Genomic DNA, 23,084 nt, shown 5'->3' on the forward strand with positions numbered 1-23,084 from the left:
GAGTGTGTGGAGCATATGTGTGAGTGTGCAACAGCCTGCCCACCTGAAGGGCACTGTATACTGAGAGGCCGGAGCTCCCCTGGCTGAGCAGTTGCTGCCTCTACTGCCCAACCTGGCCCTTCTGGATATGCAGATCTGGGGTGGGAGCCATTTTGAGGAATTCACAACGTCTTCGGATTACCTGCACCTGGGCTTCTTCCCCAGGCAAGGCCACATACCCCACCGCCACCAGGAACCAGGATCTGGGCACTGCAGTACTTACTGGGGAAGAGGCTGTCACCTTCCCAATCCCGGGGCCACTGGGAACCATGACCAGGACAAAATCCAATTGAGGAGGCTGCATATCCGCTAAGGTCCTGCAAGCTCCAGGGGCAGAGAGTTGGCTAGGACAGTGCAGGCTGCAGCGGCAGTGTGGTGGGAGAACACTTGTCCAAGGCTGAGACTCACTGGAGGGAGCGGCAAGAGCACCCAGCTACCACCCCATGTTATAGTATCACTGCTGGATTCTTCCCAGGGCCATCTGGGAGATATCCAGAGAGAAACTTTACCTAAAACTGTCAGAGGGTCTGGCAAGCTGTGATCAGGTTTGACCAAGAGAGACTTTGTCCTTTTTGGAGAGGTGGAATATATGGAGAGCAGGTCCCCCAGGGCTCAGCGCTGCAATGTGGGGACCACATAGAAACTCTTTTAAAGAGAAGCTGACATGAGACTAGACAGGGACCTGTGCTCGCATGAACATGAAGTGGCTCTGCTAACAAAGAACCCAGAGTGATAGTGTCACACTGCAGTGACTGTAGGACGCGGCCCAGCATGGCTAGTGAGCAGGGGATTTTGCAGAGTGGAGAGTTCAGGCCCAAGTCTCCTTCAAAAGCAGCAGGACTGGACAGCCAGGAGCTGAACACCTGAGTTTCATTGTAGCCAGGCTGGACCCTCTCACAGGCAGGCATGCCCGATCTTCACCTACAGAATTACAGGCTCTGCAAATCAGTGAGACCAGGCTCAGGAGTCCTCTGCTGGGTGCATATCCACAGGAGAAAAAAAGGAAAAACTCTGAAAGGGCCTTTTCTACAAGACACTAGGAATTACACTCTTCATCAGGCCCTGATCCACTGAAACCAGCAGAGAGATTAGAGACAGGTGCAGCAAGTGGTGTTCAGGACCCTGCCCAGCCACAGAACCTAGACAGAGACTGCTGTCTGTGTCAAGCAGAAAAGAGTGGCCCTTTTACACAGATCAGCCCCTCACAAGCAATGGAGAGATAATGCACCAGAAACCATACATTATGAGAAAGAATCTGGGACAGACAAAGAAGTATGGTGGGGGAGTGGAGAAACACTCCCACCATCTTCCCTGAAGAGTGAACAGTGCCCTTCCCAAAAGTGAATCAGGGGTCCTACCCTACCAATTAAACCAGAGGCCCGCTCTGGAGATAGGTGGAGAAGGTACTGGCAGTCTCCTTGGGTCATTAAATGAACCATTCCTGGGCCCTGGGCTGATGGAAAGCTGGCAGGGCAGAACACTAGGGACCACCCAAGTCTGACGGAAATAGCCATAGACTGTGGATAGCTTGTAACCTCAAAAAGGCTGCCTAGGGTGAGACTAGGACACCATCTGACATTACTGGGGGCAGATCCAGAAAGATAAAAGAGTGGTAAATGCTGGACTCTACTCAGATAAATTCCACCGTGGTCTTCTTTATTTGTGTTATTTTCTCCCCTGCATAGCCTTTTAACATTCATTTCTTTTTATTCAAGTTAGTTCATATTATTTCACTACTTTTTTTTAAGTTTATTTCAAATCTTATATTTTTGTCCTCCCTTCTCTTACTCCAATTTCTTTTTCTTACTTTTGTTTTAAATTTTATTTCTTCTCTTGCTACAACTTATATCCATTCCACATTCTTACTATTTCTCCCCACTCCAGCCTCAAAACCATTTTTTGGTCATTAGTCATCTTACATTCTTTTTCCTGCTCTTAAAATACCCCTATTTTTGCTCCACCTGTATTATTCTTTGCTTGTTGGTTGTTGATATGGTTGTTGCTGCTGTATTTCTTCAACTTTATTTCTAGATCATAACTATTTTTGTATTTCAAATCTCAAAATTTACTGCTCCCCTCTCCTACTCCATTTTTCTTACCTTATGCCTTTTATTCTCTTTTTGTTTGCTTGTTTTAAATTTTATATTTTCCTTATCTTAGCCTGATTTTCATTCCTCACTCAGTATTTCTTCTCCCTCTATATTCTCAAGGTCACTTTTCTTTCCTCTAGAGATCTCAAAAGCATTTTTTTTTTCTTTTCTTCTTACTCCCATTTTACCTTTGTTAATCTTTGCTTATTTGTCATTGATATTGCTATGGTGGATATCTTTCTCTAATTTGGTTCCTATTTTTTTACTATTTAAGTACAGTTTTTTAAACCTCGTACTATACTCTTTATTTTTCTTACTGTATTTTGCTTTCTTTCCCTCTTTTTTTATATGCAATGTAAGCTCTATTTTTTTTTCTTTGCCTTGTTTATATTCTCTACTTTGGTTATTTCTCCTCCTTCTACCTTCTCAAAGTCATTTTTCTTTCGGTTAGTCATCTCATATTCACTTTTACTTTCTTATAATAGTCTCAGTCTTTTCACACCTCTATTAACATCTGTTCATTTGCTATTGATAATGTGGTTATGGATTGGAGTTATTATTGCAGGTGGGGGTTTTGTTTCCTGGGGTGTTTTGTTTTGTTATGGCAGCAACTGTACAACAGCATACAAAACATGGTGGGTGATGTGGCTCTCAGTCTGCTAGCAGGAGGGAACAACCTACCAAAACATGACCCAACAACAACCACAAACCAAGTAAAACAAGAGAACTCACATAAATGGCATAAAGGGCGAATCAAGAACATCCAGCTCAGGAGATCAAGGAGACTACACCACTGAGACCCACAGGCTTCCTACCACCGAAGTCACCCCATGAAGATAAGGAGTCAAAGCATATCAATCTAGTATGTAAAAAAAAAAGCATAAGAGTCACCTAAAATGGGGGAGACAAAGAAGCAACCCCCAATCAAAAAGAAAGGAAGAAGGCCCATAAAGAGTGCTAAGTTATATCAAGGCAAACAATCTATCAGACATAGAATTCAAAATAATGGTTATAAGGATGATCAATGAGCTCAGTGAGAACTATAAGGAAAGTTATAAGGAACTTAGGAGGAACTGTATCAGCATGAAAAAGGACATAGAAACTATGAATAAGAGACAAGAGGAAATAAAAATATAATATTTGAAATGAAGAATACACTAGAAGTAATAAAAATCAGGCTAGAAGAAGAAGATCAAATCAGTGAGCTAGAGAACAAGGTAGAAAAAAAACTCCCAGACAAGTGACAAAATGAAAAAGGACTCAAAAAGAACAAAGGTAGCTGCAGGACAAAGTGAAAAATAATAATATTTATATCATAGGCTTGCTAGAAGGAGAAGAGGAGCAAGGAACAGAAAATCTGTTTGAAAATGTAGTGACAGAAAACTTACCTAACTTTGTGAGGGAAAAAGTAATGCAAGTCCAGGAAGCACAGAGAGTTGCAAACATGATGGACCCAAAGAGGCCCACTCTTAATTAAAGTGGCGAAAATTAAAAGCTGAGAGAGAATCTTAAAGGCAGCAAGGGAGAAAGAGCTAGTAACATGCAAGGGGGCTCTGATAAGGCTATCATCTAATTTCTCAACAGAAACACGACAAGCCAGAATGGAGTAGAAGTATTCCAAGTAATAAAAAGCAAGTGCTTACAACCAAGATTATCCTACCCAGCAAGGCTCTCATTTAAAAATAGAAGGTGAAGTAAGGAGTTTCCCAGACTAAAGGTAAAAGAGAAAAAACACCACCAAACCAGCATTGCAAGATATGCTAAAGGGACTGCTTTAAGAAGATGAAGAAAAAGGGAGAGAGAGAGGAATACAGGTACAAAAGGGAAAAAATGACAATAAATAAGTACCTAAGAATAATAACCTTATATGTAAATGGATTAAATGCTCCAGTCAAAAGACATAGGTTAGCTGTATGAATAAGAAAACATGACCCGCATATATGCTGTCTACAAGATACCCACCTCAGAACAGAAGACCCACACAGATTGAAAGTGAAGGTATGGAAAAAAATATTCCAAGCAAGTGGAAATGAAAAATAGGCTGGGCTAGCGATACTCATGTCAGACAAAATGATTTCAGAACAAAGTCCATAACAAGGGACAAACAGGTCACTTCATAATACTTAAGAGAGTAGTCCACCAAGAGAATATAACCATTGTGGACATATAGGCACCCAAGATAGGAGCACCTAGATATATAAGAAAACTCGTAGGGGGCTTCAAGAAAGATATTGACACAGTTTTTGTAGAGAATTTTAACACTCCACTGTCAACAATGGATATACCTTCCAAACCAAGAATCAACAAGGAAATTGAGGAATTGATCAACACTCTAGATAAAATGGACTTAATTGAGATATACAGAAACAGTCATGCAAAAGGAGCAAAATATACCTTATTTTTAAATATACATGGAACATTTTCAAAGGCAGAACACATGGTAGGACACAAGATAAGCCTCAACAAATCCAAGAAAACTGAAATCATATCAAACACCTTCTCATATCACAATGGTTTGAAAATAGAAACCAATCTCAAGGATTGGTTTCTCAAACACAGTCAAATACATGGAGATTGAATATCAGAGTATTAAATAATGAATGTGTTAACACTGAGACTAATGAATAAATCAAAAAGTATCTGGAAATAAGTGAAATGAACACACAACAACCCAAAACCTATGATGCACAGTGAAGACAGTCCTGAAAGGGAAGTTCTTAGCAATGCAAGCCTACCTAAAAAAGATTTAAAAATCTCAAATAAACTACCTAACCTCACATTTATAAGAACTAAAGGAACAACAACAAACAAAGCCCAGAGTGAGTAGAAGGAAGGAAATAAGATCAGGGCAGAATTAAATGACAAAGAGACAAAAATAAATTTAAAAAAAAAATCAATGAATCCAGGAGCTGGTTTTTAGAAAAGATAAATACAATTGACAAACCTTTAACCAGACTCATCAGAAAAAGAGAAAGAGGACCCAAGTAAATAAAATCAGAGACCAAAGAGAAGTTACAACTGATACCACAGAAATACAAAGGATTGTAAGTAATTACTACAAGTAACTATATGCCAAGAAATTGGACAAGCTAGATAAAATGGATAAGTTTCTAGAAACCCACAATCTTCCAAATATGAATCAGGAAGAAGAAAAAAACTTCAATAGATTGATAACAACTAGTGAAATTGAAGCAATAATAAAGAAAACTCCCAGCACACAAAAGCCATGGATCAGATGACTTCTCAGGTGAATTTTACCAAACATTTAAATAACTAATTTCTATCTTTCTCAAACTATTCCAAAAAATTCAAGAAGAAGGAAGACTTCAAACTCTTATACAAGGCCAGTATTATCCTAATTCCAAAACCAGGTAAAGACATAACAAAGAAGGAAAACTATAGGCCAATACCTCTAATAAACATAGATGCTAAAATACTCAACAAAATATTGGCAATTCAGATCCTGCAATACCTGAAAAATATCATACACCATGATCAAGTGAGATTCATTCCAGGGTTACAAGGATGGTACAATATTTACAAATCATAAAATTAGCACATCAAGTAAACAAAATGAATGACAAAATTCACATGATCTTATGAACAGATGCTAAAAAACCATTTGGTAAGATCCAGTACCCATTTATGATAAAAACACTCAGCAAAGTTGAAATAGAGGGAGCATACCTCAGCATAGTAAAAGCCATATATGAGAAATCTACAGCTAACATCACACCCAGTAGGCAAAACCTAAAAGCTTTCCCTTTAGATCAAGAACAAGACAAGGGTGTCTGGTTTTCACACTTATTCAGCATTGTACTGGAAGTTCTAGCTGCAGTGATCAGATAAGAAAAATAAATAAAAGGAATCCAAGATGAAAAAGAGGAAGTAAAATTGTCATTATTTGCAGACAATGTGATAGTGTACACAAAAAACCCTATAGTCTCCACCAAAAAACTTGTTGATCTCATCTTTGTATTTATTCTTAAAGTCCTCCACCATCCCCTGCATGTTTTTTCATATAATTGTCTATAAATATAAGACTATACTTACCATATTTTGTTGGAAGGGCATGCATGGTATTTGGAATTACACATTTATTCATTCAAATACCTGTACCATAAGCTCTTCAAAATTATTAATTCTAAAATATAAATAATTAATGATAGTTTTGTTGGAAGGAATAAGCAAAAAACTTATCTGTGTGTGCTAGAAGAAGCTGACTTTCCAAGGTTCAGTTTCCTAATATATGGTTGTTATCATTAAGTATAATAATTCATGTAATGAGTGTGCCTGAATGTCAGTTTATTATCAACATATTTAAAGACCTAAAACCATGCTTGGCATAATAAATGGTCAATGTATTTAATCACTCTTTCTTAACAAATAATTTATATTGCCTCAGACTTTTAAATTGTGGAAATAAAAATAATTAAATATGTAGTAATTCCATGTCATTTGGCAATGCAATTTTCAAGTATCTGGAACTGAGATTGTTTCCCTCAATATGGTAATTTAGTTATAAAAACTTCAGGTGCTGAATTTACTTAATAAAGTAATAAGGATTTTAAAATTGATTAAGAATGAAAACAAAAAAGTGAGAAAGTGAGCAAGAATGAAAGAATCAGAGGGTGAGGAGGGAGGGGGAAAAGGAAGGAAGGGAGGAAGGAAGGGAGGAAGGAATAGCTTTGCAGTACTAGATGCTTTTTTCTTTCACACACACTCAGCTTCTGAATGGCCAAAACGATCTGAATCTTGAAATGTGTTGTGAAACTATAAGAAAACCACATGGGATACAAAAAGTGAGGTGTTATGCTGACATCAATAGGAATTGGTGGAAAACATTTATTGAAGGTTTTAGTGTCCTAAAGCTTTAACATCAACTAGCCCTGCTTAAAATAAGTCTAGGTATTTTAGGCTCTGGACGCCCTAGTGTTAAAAGAAAGAATTTGTTAAGATACTCGCTTCTGGTAATTTTAAATAAACAGCAAAGTTTATAGCAAATATGGACATCTTTGATGTTATGTAATAAACTACCAACAGATCATCCTTAAATGTTTATTCTGAGATATAAATAACTGATTATAAAATATCCACCTAATTTAATTGACCATGCTAATATTAAATATTGTAAGAAAGAGAATGATTCATCCTTTCCCTGCTTCTGGGACATATGAAAGAGTTTAAAATATTACTGTATGTTTTCCTTCTATTCCCTCAGTAATTCTCCTTCCCCAACTCCTCTTACTTTGAACATCCCTTTAATGCCTTGAATGTGTTCAAAGATATAAATTACTGTTTACAATGGTGACAATTATGAAACTAAACTGTCAATCCTGAAACTAAAATTCTTGCCATCATTGAATTTTCGTACAAGAATCTCCCTCCCTCCACCTCCTCTCTCTCTTTTGTGTGTGAATATGTGAAGAATTCAGATGAGGTATAAGAAAATGTGAAGGATATTGAATTATTTTAAGTGTTTCTGATGTCTTTTTATTGCCATCCATCCCATCAAGAAAAAAAGTTTTTCTATTTTTTTTTGGAAGAGAATTAATGTGATTCAGCAAACTTATGTGAACTAGTGTGTAACCTTAAATATTTGTTCAAGTTCTCTCTATACAATTCTGGGAATCTATGCATTAAAAATGAAGCAAAATATCTCAAAAATATAGTTTTGAGAAGCATTATATGTATATAAACTAAATATATAAAAGTAATTATAAATATTAGTTAGATAGTAGGGTAGTTTGATAAACATTTAGTGGAATGTTTTACAGTGAAAAGGAAACTCAAGTATGCTGTCTTTTTATTTGGCTTTTGAAGCAATATCTTGAAATATTATATAGAAAGATTGTAAGGGTGTAAATGGTCATTTATTTTTAATATATTTGTATTCTATGTAAATTGAAACAATATGAAGAAAGACTTTTAAAACTTTGACTTTAAAAAATTCACATAGCTTTGGCAGGCTGCCATTGTTCCTCATCTGAATTCAAATTACTTCCTTGCTGAAATTTAAATTGGAATAAAAGAGTCATGGTTTTCTTCTAAATACAGTTATGAATGTTTACAAATTGTCAGAACAAATTCAATCAATGAAAACATATAGTTATTATTATTTCAGTAAATATAAAAACTGTAGTAAATATAGGGCTGTAAAATAATATTCTACTCTTTCATAAAATGCATACATAATTTGTTCATTACATATGTTATTAAGATACAGTTTTCTGGTATCACAGATAATTAAATATTGCCTTCTATGATGAGTTAATCAACCTACACAATTTTTAAAATAATCAAAAGAGAGAAATCTATTTTGAAGATACAATAATTAAAATTTAATAATTATATATCTCAACATTACTTAATCTATATCAAGTACCTTTTACTAAGTGCATCTGAAAAAGGTTTACACTTTAGTAACTTTTTTTTACCTGATTAATTCACTTCATAAAATTTATAAAATTTTATTAACAACATAGTTTGTAAGTCATTGCTTACAAATCATTTATAATCATTTCATGCATTACATATACTGATTAATGAAAAATTTATAATTTTTAATAAATTTCTCAATATGTCAATTTTGAACATGTATTATTACATAATTTAATTCAGCTTCTTTATTAGAGTTCATCAGAGAAACTGAATCAATAGAATATATTGAAAATTAGCTCTAATTATTGTGGAGGCTTGGCAAGTTGGAAATCTGACAGGAATAGTGGCAGTCTGGAGACCCTAAAAATTGTTGCAGTTTGAATTCAAAAGCAGTCTGATGCAGAATCAGAAAGACAGATTATGCAGAATTTCCTCTTGCCTAGGGGAGATCAGCCTTCTCTTTTATCTGGGCCTTCAACTAATTGAATGAAGTCTACCAACATTTAGAGACCAATTTGCTTTAATCAAAGTCCAATTTAAGTATAAATCTCATCCTAAAACACCCTAACAAAAATATACAGAATGTTTGACCAAACACCTGAGCACCATGGTCCAGATAAATTGACACATGAGATTAACCATCTCATGTAAAGTACAGAATAAGGAAAAAAAAAAAAGATTAACCATCTATAATTTACCATTTGTCAACTTTGCACCCATATGCAACTCCTTAAATCATACTTAATTTCCAAATAAAGACCATAACAAGGAAATACTTTTGCCCAACATGATACAATTATCCTGTGTACAATCAAAAATTCACTAACTCTTTTCCAAGAAGAGAATGCAAAGTCCTTGGATGATGTATACTCATCTCCTTAGTATCCTGTATTTTATTACTATGATGTAAAGTTAACCATATTAAAATACTATGATATAAACTCAATATACCTTATGTGACATAATAAGAGAATGAGAGGGAGGAAAAAAAGGTATTTGCTTAATATTATATATAGCATATATACATAATAAATATATGTGTGTGTATACATATATATCCCTGGCTGCTTTGGCTCAGTGGATTGAGCCTCGGCCTGCGAGCTAAGTGTCGCTGGTTCGATCTTCCAGTCAGGGCACATCAGAGAAGGAAAACTCTGACTCCAAAAAACCTCCGCTGCCTTGCGGCATACCTCTTCAGGGGAAAGGCTAAGGGAGTAAACCCCGACAGAAAATCCGGAGCTGGAGTCCCTAAGACGGTTTGACGTTGTAGTCAACACCGGCAACTCCTGCGGCGCACCTGAAGCCAAGCTGTATTGACTCCGTCTTTCCCTTGGACCCTTCAGCTGCGAAGAGAGGGGGGGTCTGCTGCATGGGCAACAGCAGACCCTCCATATCACCCTGCCCAGGCTCTGTAGCTTCAGCTTCACTGGAGAGGACACTCCAGAGTCATCGCAAGATGTCGATTCAACACGGGAGGAGACAGATACCGTGTCACTCCCGAGTCGGACTGCACAACCATTCTCGGCGGTGCAGATAGACTCTTAAGAAGCTGCACCATCGTCTCTCGAGACGGACGGCTGCCGACGACGATATTTGCCAAACACATTGTTTAGATATACTTAGATGCACAAACATATTCATAACAAAATAAGGAGGAAACACTTATGACAATTAGAGTCTTTGTTTCTATTCAGGTCAGGTGGTCATAGCTGATATTTATAACTATCATCTTTCACTATTCGATTTACATCATCTTTGCTTTCAACAAGCACTTCAGCTAGTTATTATTCTTTACCTGGTGGGTGATTCAGATCTTTATTCCTGAAGAACCCGGGCTACTAGTAATCCTGTATGCTTTTGATTTTCATTATTTGCATTGACTTTAATCACAGGGCATGGTAATACTAAGCAATGCCCTTGGAAATATTCTGTATTTCAGACATACTTTTTTTTTGTTTGTTTCATTGTGGAGAAGCAGTCCAATTTCTCGTCGGTAGTCAGTAGCAATCACCCCAGCTATCAGAGTGACTCCTTTTTCAGCTTGTTGATTTTGAGCCATTTTGGGCCCAATCGTCCAGGTGGTAGTCTTAGCTTTCAAGTCAATGGAATCATTATTGATTTGTCTCTCCTGGTTTAAGCTTTCTTTATTTTATTTTATTTTATTTTACGTTATGTTATGTTATGATGTGATGTATTTTTTATTTTATATTTTATTTTATTTCATTTCATTTCTTTTTATATCTTCACCTGAGGACATGCTTAAAGGGGAAGGGAGGGACAGAGAAAGTGTGAAAGAAACATCAATTGGTTGCCTCTCACAGACACCCCAACAAGGGCTCAAACCCACAACCCAGGCATGTGCTCTAATCAGGAATCAAACTTGTGACCTTTCGATTTATAGCTAATGCTGCAACCAACCAAGCCACACCAGCCAGGGCAACTTTCTTCCCTTGTAACTAAAATCTCTAGGCCATTAGAGCCTAAGGACTGGGACAGGGAAAAAAAAATGCTAGTGGATAAAGTAACATTTTGCTATTTTGAGGGGTAATAACATATGATACTTCTTTCATTTCCACCACTTGATGATCAGACCTGTGAATCTTAGCTTCTACTGAGATGGCTGGGATGCCATGAGTCACACTCATGATTTCTTTATCTAATGATAATTATCCTGGACCCTTGGTATTCTTTTCAGAGCATGCTTCCTTATTTTGTGAAATATAGATAGGCTGAGAATTTTTTCAAACTTCTTTTTTTTGCTAATAGCTCCTTAAATGTATATAAATGTATCTCTCTCTTCTCATATTTTACTATAATCAGTAAGAGAAAACCAGGCACAACTTTGTATGTTTTTCATACCACAGAAATTTAAACTGTTTTAGTACTTAATGTGTAACATTTAATAATTGGAACGCAATTTAGGTTCTATGAATAATTTGAATAAAATTCAGACTCTATGAATGATGAAATTTGATAAATTTCAATTATTATTATTATTATTGAAGCCACAATTTTAAGAAAATCCTTGTGAAATATTTCACAACTGAAGCTTCCTTACAAATTAATGATTACTGGTCTGACTAATCATGGCCAGTTTAGAATAATCACATGACTCAATGGTTATTGGATGCTATTGAGTAGGAATACATATCTTATATGTATTATTAAATCTATTCAAGGTTTTTAAAATATTTTTAAATTTATTTTTAGAAAGAGCAGAAGGAGGGAGTAAGAGAAGGAGAGAAACATCCATGTGTTGGAGATATATCAGTTGGTTGCCTCTCATACACCCACAACTAGAGACCTGGCCTACAACCCAGACATGTGCCCTGAATGGGAATTGAACCAGCAACTTTTCAGTTGCAGGCCAGAGCTCAATCCACTAAGCCAGCCAACAAGGGCTATATTTTATATATTGTAAATAAATATATTCATATAAAGTACCTTTGGGGATTAGAAAGCAATGTAATTTTCTATGTTAAAAATAGTTATTTCATTGAGGGGGATGGATGGTGATAAATGGATCCTTGACTTGGGGTTGTGAGCACACAATACAGTGTACAGATGATGTGCTGTTGAATTGTGTACCTGAAACTTGTATAATTTTGTTAACCTGTGTCACCCCAACAAATTTAATAAAAAGGAAAAAAATCATGAAAAACTAACATTTAACAAACACTACACCTATTTACCTTTCATAGGTGTGTGGCATTAAAAGTATGCTTGATTTGTTTAGGTTAGTGTGTAGGCTGAATGAAACTAATTGTGGTCATCAGTAAATGTTAGTCTAGTAGCCATTTATCAACACAAGTTATAAGGACTTTTGTTGTAGTTGTCAATAAGTAAAAGTATTTCCCATGGAACAGAAGAATTAATATTGTTAAAATGTCCATACTACTCAAAGTAATCTATAGATTTATTGCAATCCCTATCTAAAATCCCAATAACATTTTTACAGAAATTGGAAAATGCTAAAATTTTCATGGAACTAATAAATACCCAAATAACTAAAGCAATATTAAAAAAGGAACAAAAATAGAGGTATGAACTTCCAGATTTCAAACTATATGATAAACCTAAGGAAATAGAAACAGTATGCTGTTGGCGTATGAACGGATACCTGAATCAATGGAATACAATAGATAATCTAGAAGTAAACCCACATAGGTATGGTCATTAATGTACAACAAAGGAGCCAATAATATGAAATAGAAAAAGAATAGCTTCTTCAGTAAATGGTGGTGGGAAAATTGGAAAGCCACATGCAAAATTGTGAAATTTGACCACTGCCTTACACCATAAACAAAATCAAATGAAAATGAATTAAAAAGTTGAATGTAGTCCTGAAACCAAAAAATCCTAAAATGAAACATAGGCTAAGTTCCTTGACGTGGGTATTGGTAATAATTTTTTGGATTTGATATTAAAAGCAAAGGCAATAAAAGCAAAAATAAACAAGTGTAACTACATCAAACATTTCTTATGCAGTAAAGGAAAGCATCAACAAAATACAACTGTAACTTAAAGAATGGAAGAAAATATTTGCAAACTATATATCTGATAAAAAGTTAATATTCCCAAAATACTTAGAACACAACTCAATTAAAAACAAAAAACGCCCTGGCTGCTATGGCTCAGTGGATTGAGCATTGGCTTGTGAGCCAAGTGTCGCTGGTTCGATTCCCAGTCAGGGCACATGACTAGGTTGCATGTCAGGATCCCAGTTGGGCGAGCGAGTGAGAGGCAACCACACAGTGATGTTTTTCTCCCTCTCTTTCTCCTTTCCCCTCTCTCTAAAAATAAAATAAACAAACAAACAAATAAATAAATTATTTAAAAAACATCAACAATCCTATTAAAAATTAGGCAAAGAATCTGAATAAACATTTTTCCAAAGAAGACATACAAATGGCAAACAGTTACATGAAAAGGTGCTCAAATCATTAATCATTAGGAAAATATAAGTCAAATCCACAATTAGATATAACTTCATGCCTGTTAGAATGACTATTATTAAAAAGACAAGAAATAAAAAGTGTTGGCAAGGATGTGGAGAAAAGGGAACCTGTGTGCACTGTTGGTGAAATGCATGATAAAAATAATAAAGCTATTGATCCTTATTTAAGAACTTTCTCTATTTTAAGAAAATATAATGCTAATTATTCAACAAGATATCAATTTCAGATCATAAACTCAAAATGGGTAAAAGACTTAAATATAATTATGATACCATAAAAATCCTAGAAGATATATAGGAAGTAAAATTTCAGATATCTCATGTAGCAATATTTTTCCCAATATATCTCCAAAGCAAGGGAAACAAAGGGACAAAAATAAACAAATAAGACTACATCAAATTAAAAAGCTTCTGCACAGCTAAACAAACAATTAGCAAAATGAAAAGGTAAGCCACTGTATGGGAGAACATATTTACCAATGATACACTGAAAAAGGGATTGATCTCCAAAATATATAAAGAACTCACATGAGTAAACACCAAGAAGACAGACAATTCAATTTAAAAATGGACAAAGAACCTGAATAGACACTTCTTCAAGGAGGACATACAGAGGGCCCATAGACATATGAAAAATGCAACATCACTAGTCATCAGAGAGATGCAAATTAACACCACAATGAGATATCAACTCACACTTGCCAAACTGGCCATCATTAACAGGTCAACAAACAAGTGCTGGTAAGATGTAAGAAAAGGAAATCCTAGTGCATTGGTTGTGGGAATACAGAGTGATGCAACCACTCTGGAAAACAATAAGGAGTTTCCTCAAAGATTAAAAATGGAACTACTTTTTAACCAAGCAAATCCACTTATTAGAATATATCCAAGAAACCTCTAACTAGCAATTAAAAAGAATATATGCACCCCTATGTTGATAGCAGCATTATTTACAATAGCCAATATTTGGAAACAGTCTAAGTGCCTCAGTAGACAAATGGATAAAAAAGCTGTGGTACATTTACACAATGGAATACTATGCAGCAATAAACAAACAAGGAAATCTTGTCTTGTGACAGCATGGATTGAACTGGAGACTATTATGTTAAGTGAAATAAGACATCAATGAAATAGAAATACCACACAATCTCACTTATAAGTTGACTCTATCAACAAAATAAACCAATGAGCAAAATCGAATCAGAGGTACAGAAGCATGGAACAGACTGACAGCTGTGGGGAGGAGGTGGAGACTGTCTGAAAGAAGGTGAAGGCTTAGACAAAAAACATATATGTATGACCCCTGGACATGAACAACAGTGTGGGTATTGACTGTGGGTATGGGGGTTGGGATGAGGAGGGCGGCAAAGGGAGAAAACTGGAGAACTGTAATAACATAAACAAGAAATAATGTTTACCTTTCAAAAAAACTAATAAACTATTGGCTTTATTTACTTGCATTTCACCAGTTTTTCTACCTTTTTTTTCCCCCTGTTCCCAGGATACTCTACTGCACTTAGTTTTCATGTATCCTTCATCATTTACAATCAGTTACAGTGTCTTTGCCTTTCCTTGTTTTTCATGGTGATCTTGATGCTTTTGATAATGGCCTTAGGTTCTATATGTTCTACTGAGAAATCACAGGAAAACTCAATCATATAATTTATTTGTCACATGTATGTTCTATCATTAAATGCTAGGTATTTTGAGATTTTTTTCTCATAATAACTAAAAAATTTTGAAGTAATTTCATTAGGTTAAATACATTTTGCCAAACATTATCTCAAGTCTGTCTGAGATGTTCTTTTTTCCTTGGCAAGAAGTTATCATTTTAGCATCTCAAGCCAAAGTACATAATACTGAATCCTTCTCATCCTCACTATCTAATTAACCAACTGTTCAATTGCACGTTGCCATTTTCTTCCAAAATTTCAAATTTCGACTAGAATAAGAATAAAAAACAGAATTTATGTCTTTAAATCTTCTAATTTTGATGATATCTTTTGCCCAAGTTCTTCATTTTCAAAATGTTTTGACCATGGAGATACCAAAGTTAAATAGTTTCATAATTATTCCCTCCTTAATTTGTATAAAGTCATCATAGAATTAGTTTCTCTTTCATGGTAGTGGTTCTTATTCTATTGATGTATATTTTGAGGTATTTAGACAAACTTTCCATGGTTATACATAAGATGTTAATATTATGGAACACTTGGTGAAGGGTACTTGGGAAATGTCAATGATCTATTTTCATCTCTTCTTGGTCATATGTATGTGAATCAATCTGAACCTTATATTCTCTCCCATTAATATATATGCCTAACTTTTTAAATAACATACTTTTTTTAATAGTTTAATATGTTTATTTTTAAAAAGAAACAAATGTATAAGTGTTCATAGTATTCACTCAACATTATTATTATTACATAATATTATTGCTCCATAATTCTCATATAATGAAAATAAAAGGAGCCTAATATACTGAGGAATAAAAAAATATTTCCCAATTTTGAAAAATTGAGCAAGAACAAAGGTGATTCACAAGCAATTGTAAATGACTGAAAAATACAGGTTCGACTTCTTTAATAAACAACAAAAACATTTTTAATGACTAACCAGTATTTCACCCATTTTATGTATACACAATATTTTAGTTAACAATGCTTTTATTGTTGGATATTGAGGTAGGCTTTACCTCATTAGTCTTCTAAATAAAGATACAAATTAAAAAATCTCTGACAATTTAACTATGGACATTCTTCTAGAAATAGTTACTATTCTGTCAAATCTTATGACCTTTAAAGCTTTTTGGTTACACTGCTGGATTGGCCACTGCCCAGTGTATGCTTATCCCTTACAACCTCAAGTGCCAATCTGATAATTCCAAAAAGACAGGTCAAAAAAAAAATACTCTCTTGAATACTGTAGATAAATCAAGTATAAATCCTCAAATTTGTTCATCCACTTCAAATTACTTTGGCTATTTTGTGTCCTTTGTATTTCCATAGACTTTTAGAAATTACCGGTCAAGTTTTACAAAACAAAACAAAGTCAAACAAGCAAACAAACAAACAAACAAACACAAATAGCCATAGCTGGGGTTTTGAGATTATTCTGAATTTATAGATTAATTTGCATACATTGATATCTTCGAAATATTGATTCTTCCAAAATTCTACAAATCCTTAAGCATAACTCGTCTCTTCTTTGATTTCTCTCAAGAATGTTTGTATTGCATTGTTCATTGTAAAAACTTTTAGATATATGGTCAGGAACTCAGCTGAGCTAGAAAGACAGCTGAGTTGCCAGCTGTCAGAATAGTCAATGAGAGCAACAAGCAAAAATAAATAAATACATAAAAGTGAGAGTCAAGGCTTTCATCACTTACTGCCATAGTGTAAGCAAGAGTTTAAAAGCCTCAAAGATCACACTGCAGCCCCTCTCCTGGGTATCTACCTGAAAATTTTGAAAATATTTATTCATTAAGATAGATGTACTGCTATGTTCATTGAAGCATTATCCACAGTGGCCAAGACATGGAAACAACTGAAGCGCCGTTGGATAAAAAATTGGATAAACAAGGTGTGGTGCATATATACAGTGGAATATTACTCAGCCGAAAGAAAAAGATGAAATATTGCCATTTGTGACAACATGGATAGACCTTGAGAAGATCACACTAAGTGAAATGTCAGTCTGAAAAAGCTAAGAATCATATGCTTTCACTCATAAATGAAATATAAACTGAAACTCATAGACACAGGCAACATTGTGGTGGTTACTAGAGGGAAGGGGAGCTAGTAAGCAGTAAAGGAACCAAACATAGGGTGACAGAAGATTATTTGACTCTGGATGGTGTGCACACAATACAATATACAGGTCATGCATCAGAGACGTACACTTGAAACCTATATAATTTTATCAACCAATGTTATCCCAATAAATTATTTTTAAAAAATTGCAGCTAAGATGCCAACTATCTCTTGTTCCATTTTTCCTTATGCAACAGAACTTAGGAGAATGAGCATGTAAGGGATGAAGAAGTTATTACACTGTTAAGAGAGCCCTCCAGGAAAGAAGACACCTACAAATGTATAGACTTGGGAATTGGGATCAAGAAAAAGGAGTAGGGTTGGAGAAGTACTGAGTGAGAGTGGAGAAAGATGTCTTCCAGTTTCCCTTATAAATGAATGACCTCAAATGAAGGCATCTAGACTACAGGGCAGATTGCTTGAGAACATGGCCACCTGGGGAGCATGAGTTCTTGACAGTAACTGCATTCAAAGATTGCAATGCACTGACTGTGCACTAGTCTGGTGTGGGCAAGCAGCTCTTCCCCTGAGGGCTGCCAGGTAGAACCTCTGTAATTACCTTTGGTTGTGTCTGAAAAACCACACGAAATTTTTGACCAGGAGCCCAATTCTTCACATATATTGTTATCTCCAGATATTTCATGTGTTCTGATACAATTTTAAAAAGGAGGTTCATTATTTTTTATAATTGCTGGTATCTAAAAATATATTTTTGTATATTGTCTTTTAGTGTGCAGCTGAAAAGCCTGTATATATCCTAATTGATGTGTGCTGTATTTTTAAATTTCATAACTCTGCCTTTTTGTGAATTTTTAAATATTTGTTCTTTTTGCTGTGTGAAGACAAGTAGAATATTTCTCATCTTTCTTGAATATGAGAAAATACTTAATCATTATTTCTTTAAATAATTTCCCCCTATTTATTATTATAAGGATATTAACATATCTTCTTATATTATCATAACTCTTTCTTTGTATTTTCTATCTTTAAGTTTTTCAATAGGTTAATGGAATATCAGACTAAAAATATTAAACATAAACATTTCAATAGTCAATGAAGTAAATAGTAAGACAGCTGCAACAGAAGTACATATTATTGAGTTTTAAAATCATAGAAACCTACCCTAGTAACCCAAACCAAATTTTAAAATTGCCAAATTTAAAAAAATTAAAGATTTTAAAACTTTATCTTGCTTGATTTTTTATAATAACTGACATTCTTGACCACTTCTTTCTTCTTGAAATCATATTTTTATCTTAAACCTTTAACATCATTAATTTCCAACTACCTCTTGTCTAGTAATTTTATTCTCTAGAGACTTCATACTCTACACAAACCTTAAATATTGGCATTCCCTAGTGTTACATTCTAACTTATTTGCTCTTTCACTAGGAAAAACTAAATAAACTTTTCTGAGCCAACATCTTTTACGGATAGTTTTCTATTAATATTCAGTTTGAGTTCAGATGACCAAAACAAACAAACAAAAATCTTATTTAGACCAGAAAGAAACTAAAATTGTAATATATATTGGATCAGTCTAAAAACACAGGCTGCACTAGCTACAAAAGACATAATTCAGGAATGTTATTGAAGCAAGCTATACTTCTTGTTACTGAAACTTTTTCCAAAGCTTAAATGTTCATTCTTCTCCAGTATCAATTATAGACTATCCTCATCCTTGGCTAATATTTTAGAAATTCTGGGTTGGTTGATCACATACTTTATTCTGAAGAAGTTAGAACCACTACTTGCTTTATCCTTCGTAGCCATGATTGTTACAAATGCCCATTAATCACCAGGCATGAAAGAAGGTGACACTCCAATGGGTCCCATGGGTTTCATACTTACATTTTCCTGCGCACAGAGTGGTAATTAGAGCCACGGATTCATTGCAAGTAAAGTAACTCTTTGCCTGCTGTTTCGTATAAATCCCAAACTGATTACAAGGTAGTAGTAGCTATAAAATCTGCCTATGCCCCAAGTGGAAACATTTTTCATCGGCTCTCACTATAGGTACCATGACCCTGGACCTCTGATTTAACAAAGCCTAAAGATTCAGGAATTTGAAACAAATTATTTTATCCTCAAGAATACTACTCAAACCCATCAGGAAGGTTTCTCTGGGCTGGTATCTTAGTTTAGTATTTAGCAGTGAATCCCTAGTTGTATTGGAACTTCCACTTCTGGATGATTAGAGTAAGAAAACTTGATTCCGTGATTATGAGTTGATTGTTCTGTATCCTTTTGCAAAATAAGTCTTGTGGTCAGCAGCAATATTTTCGGAGTTCTCATGATAATATCAAGCATTTCTTCATGACATCACTCATTGCACCTGCAGTAAAGTAGCTGAGGAGAAAAAATGACAGGAAGTCACAGGAAAAGCTTGTCAAAATGCTTGAGAACATTTTTTGTTATAACGAACTCTGGTGGACATAAATACGAATAATGAAGACCTGCTATTTTATGTATAGAGAGTGTTATACAGAAGTCTTTTCCCAAAACATCTTGCATTGTCTTATAAATTTGCTAGGCCCTTGACCTACCAGTCAAGGCATTTCTTGCACTAATATTCTATGAATATTACTAATTAGGGCCATTTCGACTTTCATAAAAAAGAACTCACCCAGTGTTCTGCTCACATTTCTGCCACTGGAAGGGTTGCCTTCACCAATATTCTTCTTCAGTATTGAGTTGGCTTGTTGTGTTGTAGCACTTCACTTTCTATTTTCACTTAATACATCACATTGGATTAACCTATGTCTTAACCAAACTGAACTCTTTTTTCCCTGGCAGTTGGTTCTAAGGGAGATAGCACTTTCCCAATTTTAAGCCCTAGTGCAATTTGAGATGGAGGCATTGGTGCAACAGAGGTAGCAAATAAAAATTGTGCACATTTGGGGCCCATCCTTAATGCACTATTTCTGATATATGCTAGATAGCTGTTTCACTTATATGAACCTTTGATTTAAATTTATTTTATTCTGTTAAGATTACAGTAACAAAGTATCTAGACTATATAGTTTATAAGGACAGAAATTTATTTCTCACAGTTGTGAAGGCTAGGAAGCCCAAGATCAAGGTGCTGGCACATTCATTGTCAGGTGAGGTCTGATTTCTTTGTTCGAAGATGACCATCTTCTTCCTGTGTCCTTACATGGCAAATGGAATGAGGGGGTTCTCTGGGACCTTTTTCATAAGGTCACTAAATCCATTCATGTGGGCTCGTCCTTCATGACCTAATTACCTACTAAAGGCTCCACACTATAATGCTATAACATTGGGCATTAGGATGTCAGCATATGGATTTGGGGGGTACACAAACATTCAACTGATAACAAGAGTGTAGCAATGTAACCTTTAACTGAAAGTATAAATCTTGTCAGGACCAAGATCACTGGAGTCATAATCATTTTATTGACATGTCAGGTCTTTGCATCTACATGTGGTTGATCTCACACCCTTTAGTCTGCATGTATCTTTCTGCTTATCAGATCTTGTTGCATAATAGCATAACGTCTTCAAATATAATAGATCAGCATGATGTTCTCAGGAAGTTCAAGACTACCAAATGCTTTAAAGACTATATGTTTAGAGACAAAAGAAGGTTAACATAATCCTAAATAAGACAGATACTGCTATCTGTCCCACATAAAAATAATTGATTTTGATTTCTTTACTTATGGGCATAGTAAAGAACATATTTTCCTGTTTATAATGGGACAGTGCATTTGCCTAACACAGCAGCTGGCTCTGATTTTACCTTGTATCAGGTAGTTTCTGATTGTTTGCCATAATCCCCATATTTCATGTAGTCTACGGGGATCCAGATAAATTGGGTAAGTGAGGATATAATAGGGAAATCATATTGAAGTTTTCTATGGGGTTGCCAGTTTGCATTTCCTAACCAGATTCAGCAGTGCACCTGAGGCACTACGTTGGCTGAAGTAGGAGGGCACATTCAAAGGCTTGCATTTCAGCGTTTATACCATAACTTCTACGTTCATTTCACCCATCAGTAAACCAGTGTGAGTGGTCTGCAAATGACCTACATAGTTATATTCATGATAATTACATCTATCTTGCTTCGAAGGTTAAGTGCTGCCACCTAACCTCTGCTTTTATGGAAACTTAGTATCACCATATATGTCATTTCACTCAGTCCCAAAGAGTTGACTTTTACTATTTGTACTAACCTAAAGCAGAAACAAATAATCAGCTTCTTAAAGATCTTTGTATCTTTCCAGCCAGTGTCTTATCACTTTGGTGAAAACAATTATGAAGAATAGTGAATTGTCTGTGATTTCACTCTACTTTTAAGTAAACATACACTGATATTGTGCCATGGATACTGGCAAAAGCTGCAAGATTACTTTTTCAAAGACAAAGAACTTTATCACTCATTGCACAGCAAACTACTTTATGTCTGTGTCACTTCCTCTTTATGTCTGTGTTAGGTATGATTCTTAGATGACCTCAATGGCCCTGCTCATCCTTGTATAAAACTCCCCCTTGAGTCTTGCTAGAAACTGAACATTCTGAGATACATAATAAACTGGAGACTATCTTGAGTGGGCCTGACCTAATCAGATGAGTCATCTAAGAGCAAAGTGTTTCCTCTGCCTGGCTGTAGAAAAGAAAATCATAGAGACATGCTCAGACTGACCTGAAAGAATAAAAACATCCATGCTGTGAATTTTTTATAGGGTCCCATGTCAAGGGACTCTAGGTGGCCTCTAGTAGCTGAACGTAATCGCTGGTACACAGGTAGCAGCAAAGGGCCTTGGTTGCCAGAAACTAATGAGATTGTAAGGGAATGCTGAGCCCCAGATAAGAACCACATCATTTGACACTTTAATTTCAGCAAACTGAGAGCCTGAACAGAGAACTGAACCCCGGTGTGCCCAGATTTCTGGCCTATAGAAAATATGAGAAAATCCAGTTGTGCTGTTTTAAGCCACTAAGTTTGTAACAGTTTGTTATGCAGCCAAAGAAAACTAATATCCCTCCGCTACAACTACTATAATTGTTAAATAAGAGGCTGCAGTAGATGCTGCAAACACAGAGGGGTTTGCCTCACAGCTGAGGAAAGAGAGTTGATGATTTTTTGTTGTTCTAAATGATTAAATATTTGATACCAGATGCATTAATAAAATTATTTTAAATATTAATAAAATAAAATAAGGAGATTAGCATGTATTTCAGAGAATAAAAAGAATATAGAAAATAAACCAGAGTGAAGTATTATAGCAAAAAATAAGCTATATTAGAAATATATGGTAAAAATTAAATACAGAAATAAATAAATAAATCCAAAGGTAATTTTATCATTGGAAGTAAATGAAAAACATCCCCCTTTGATTCTGATTAAAACATTTACTGTAGGGTTATTTAATGTACAAAAATAATAAAACCAACCTAGGTACCCAAATTAAGGTACTGGGACACTGACAAAAAATATAAATAATTACAAAAAAGAAACTTCTTTCATAGTTTTCTTGTTTCAATATCAATTTTAGTTGGTAGCTATAAAATATCAAGTATACAAGTGTTCATTTTCTAACTAATATAGTTATCAAGAATCAATAATTTATACTAAGATAATTTTTAGAATAAGGCTCTATTAGTTTATTTTCCATTTAATCAGTTACTTAAAATCAGGTTGCCACATATTTTATTTTTTATTACTATCAAAATATTTCAATTCAATCATATACCTAATACCTCCCTTCATGTAGTCAGAATCCCTCCACAAAAAGAATTTCCATTTGTTTCTAGAAGTGAAAGCATTCACAAAAAATATTT

Source organism: Furipterus horrens, unplaced genomic scaffold (genome assembly GCF_987537825.1).
Source record: "Furipterus horrens unplaced genomic scaffold, mFurHor1.1.pri manual_scaffold_3, whole genome shotgun sequence".
Lineage (NCBI taxonomy): Eukaryota > Metazoa > Chordata > Mammalia > Chiroptera > Furipteridae > Furipterus > Furipterus horrens.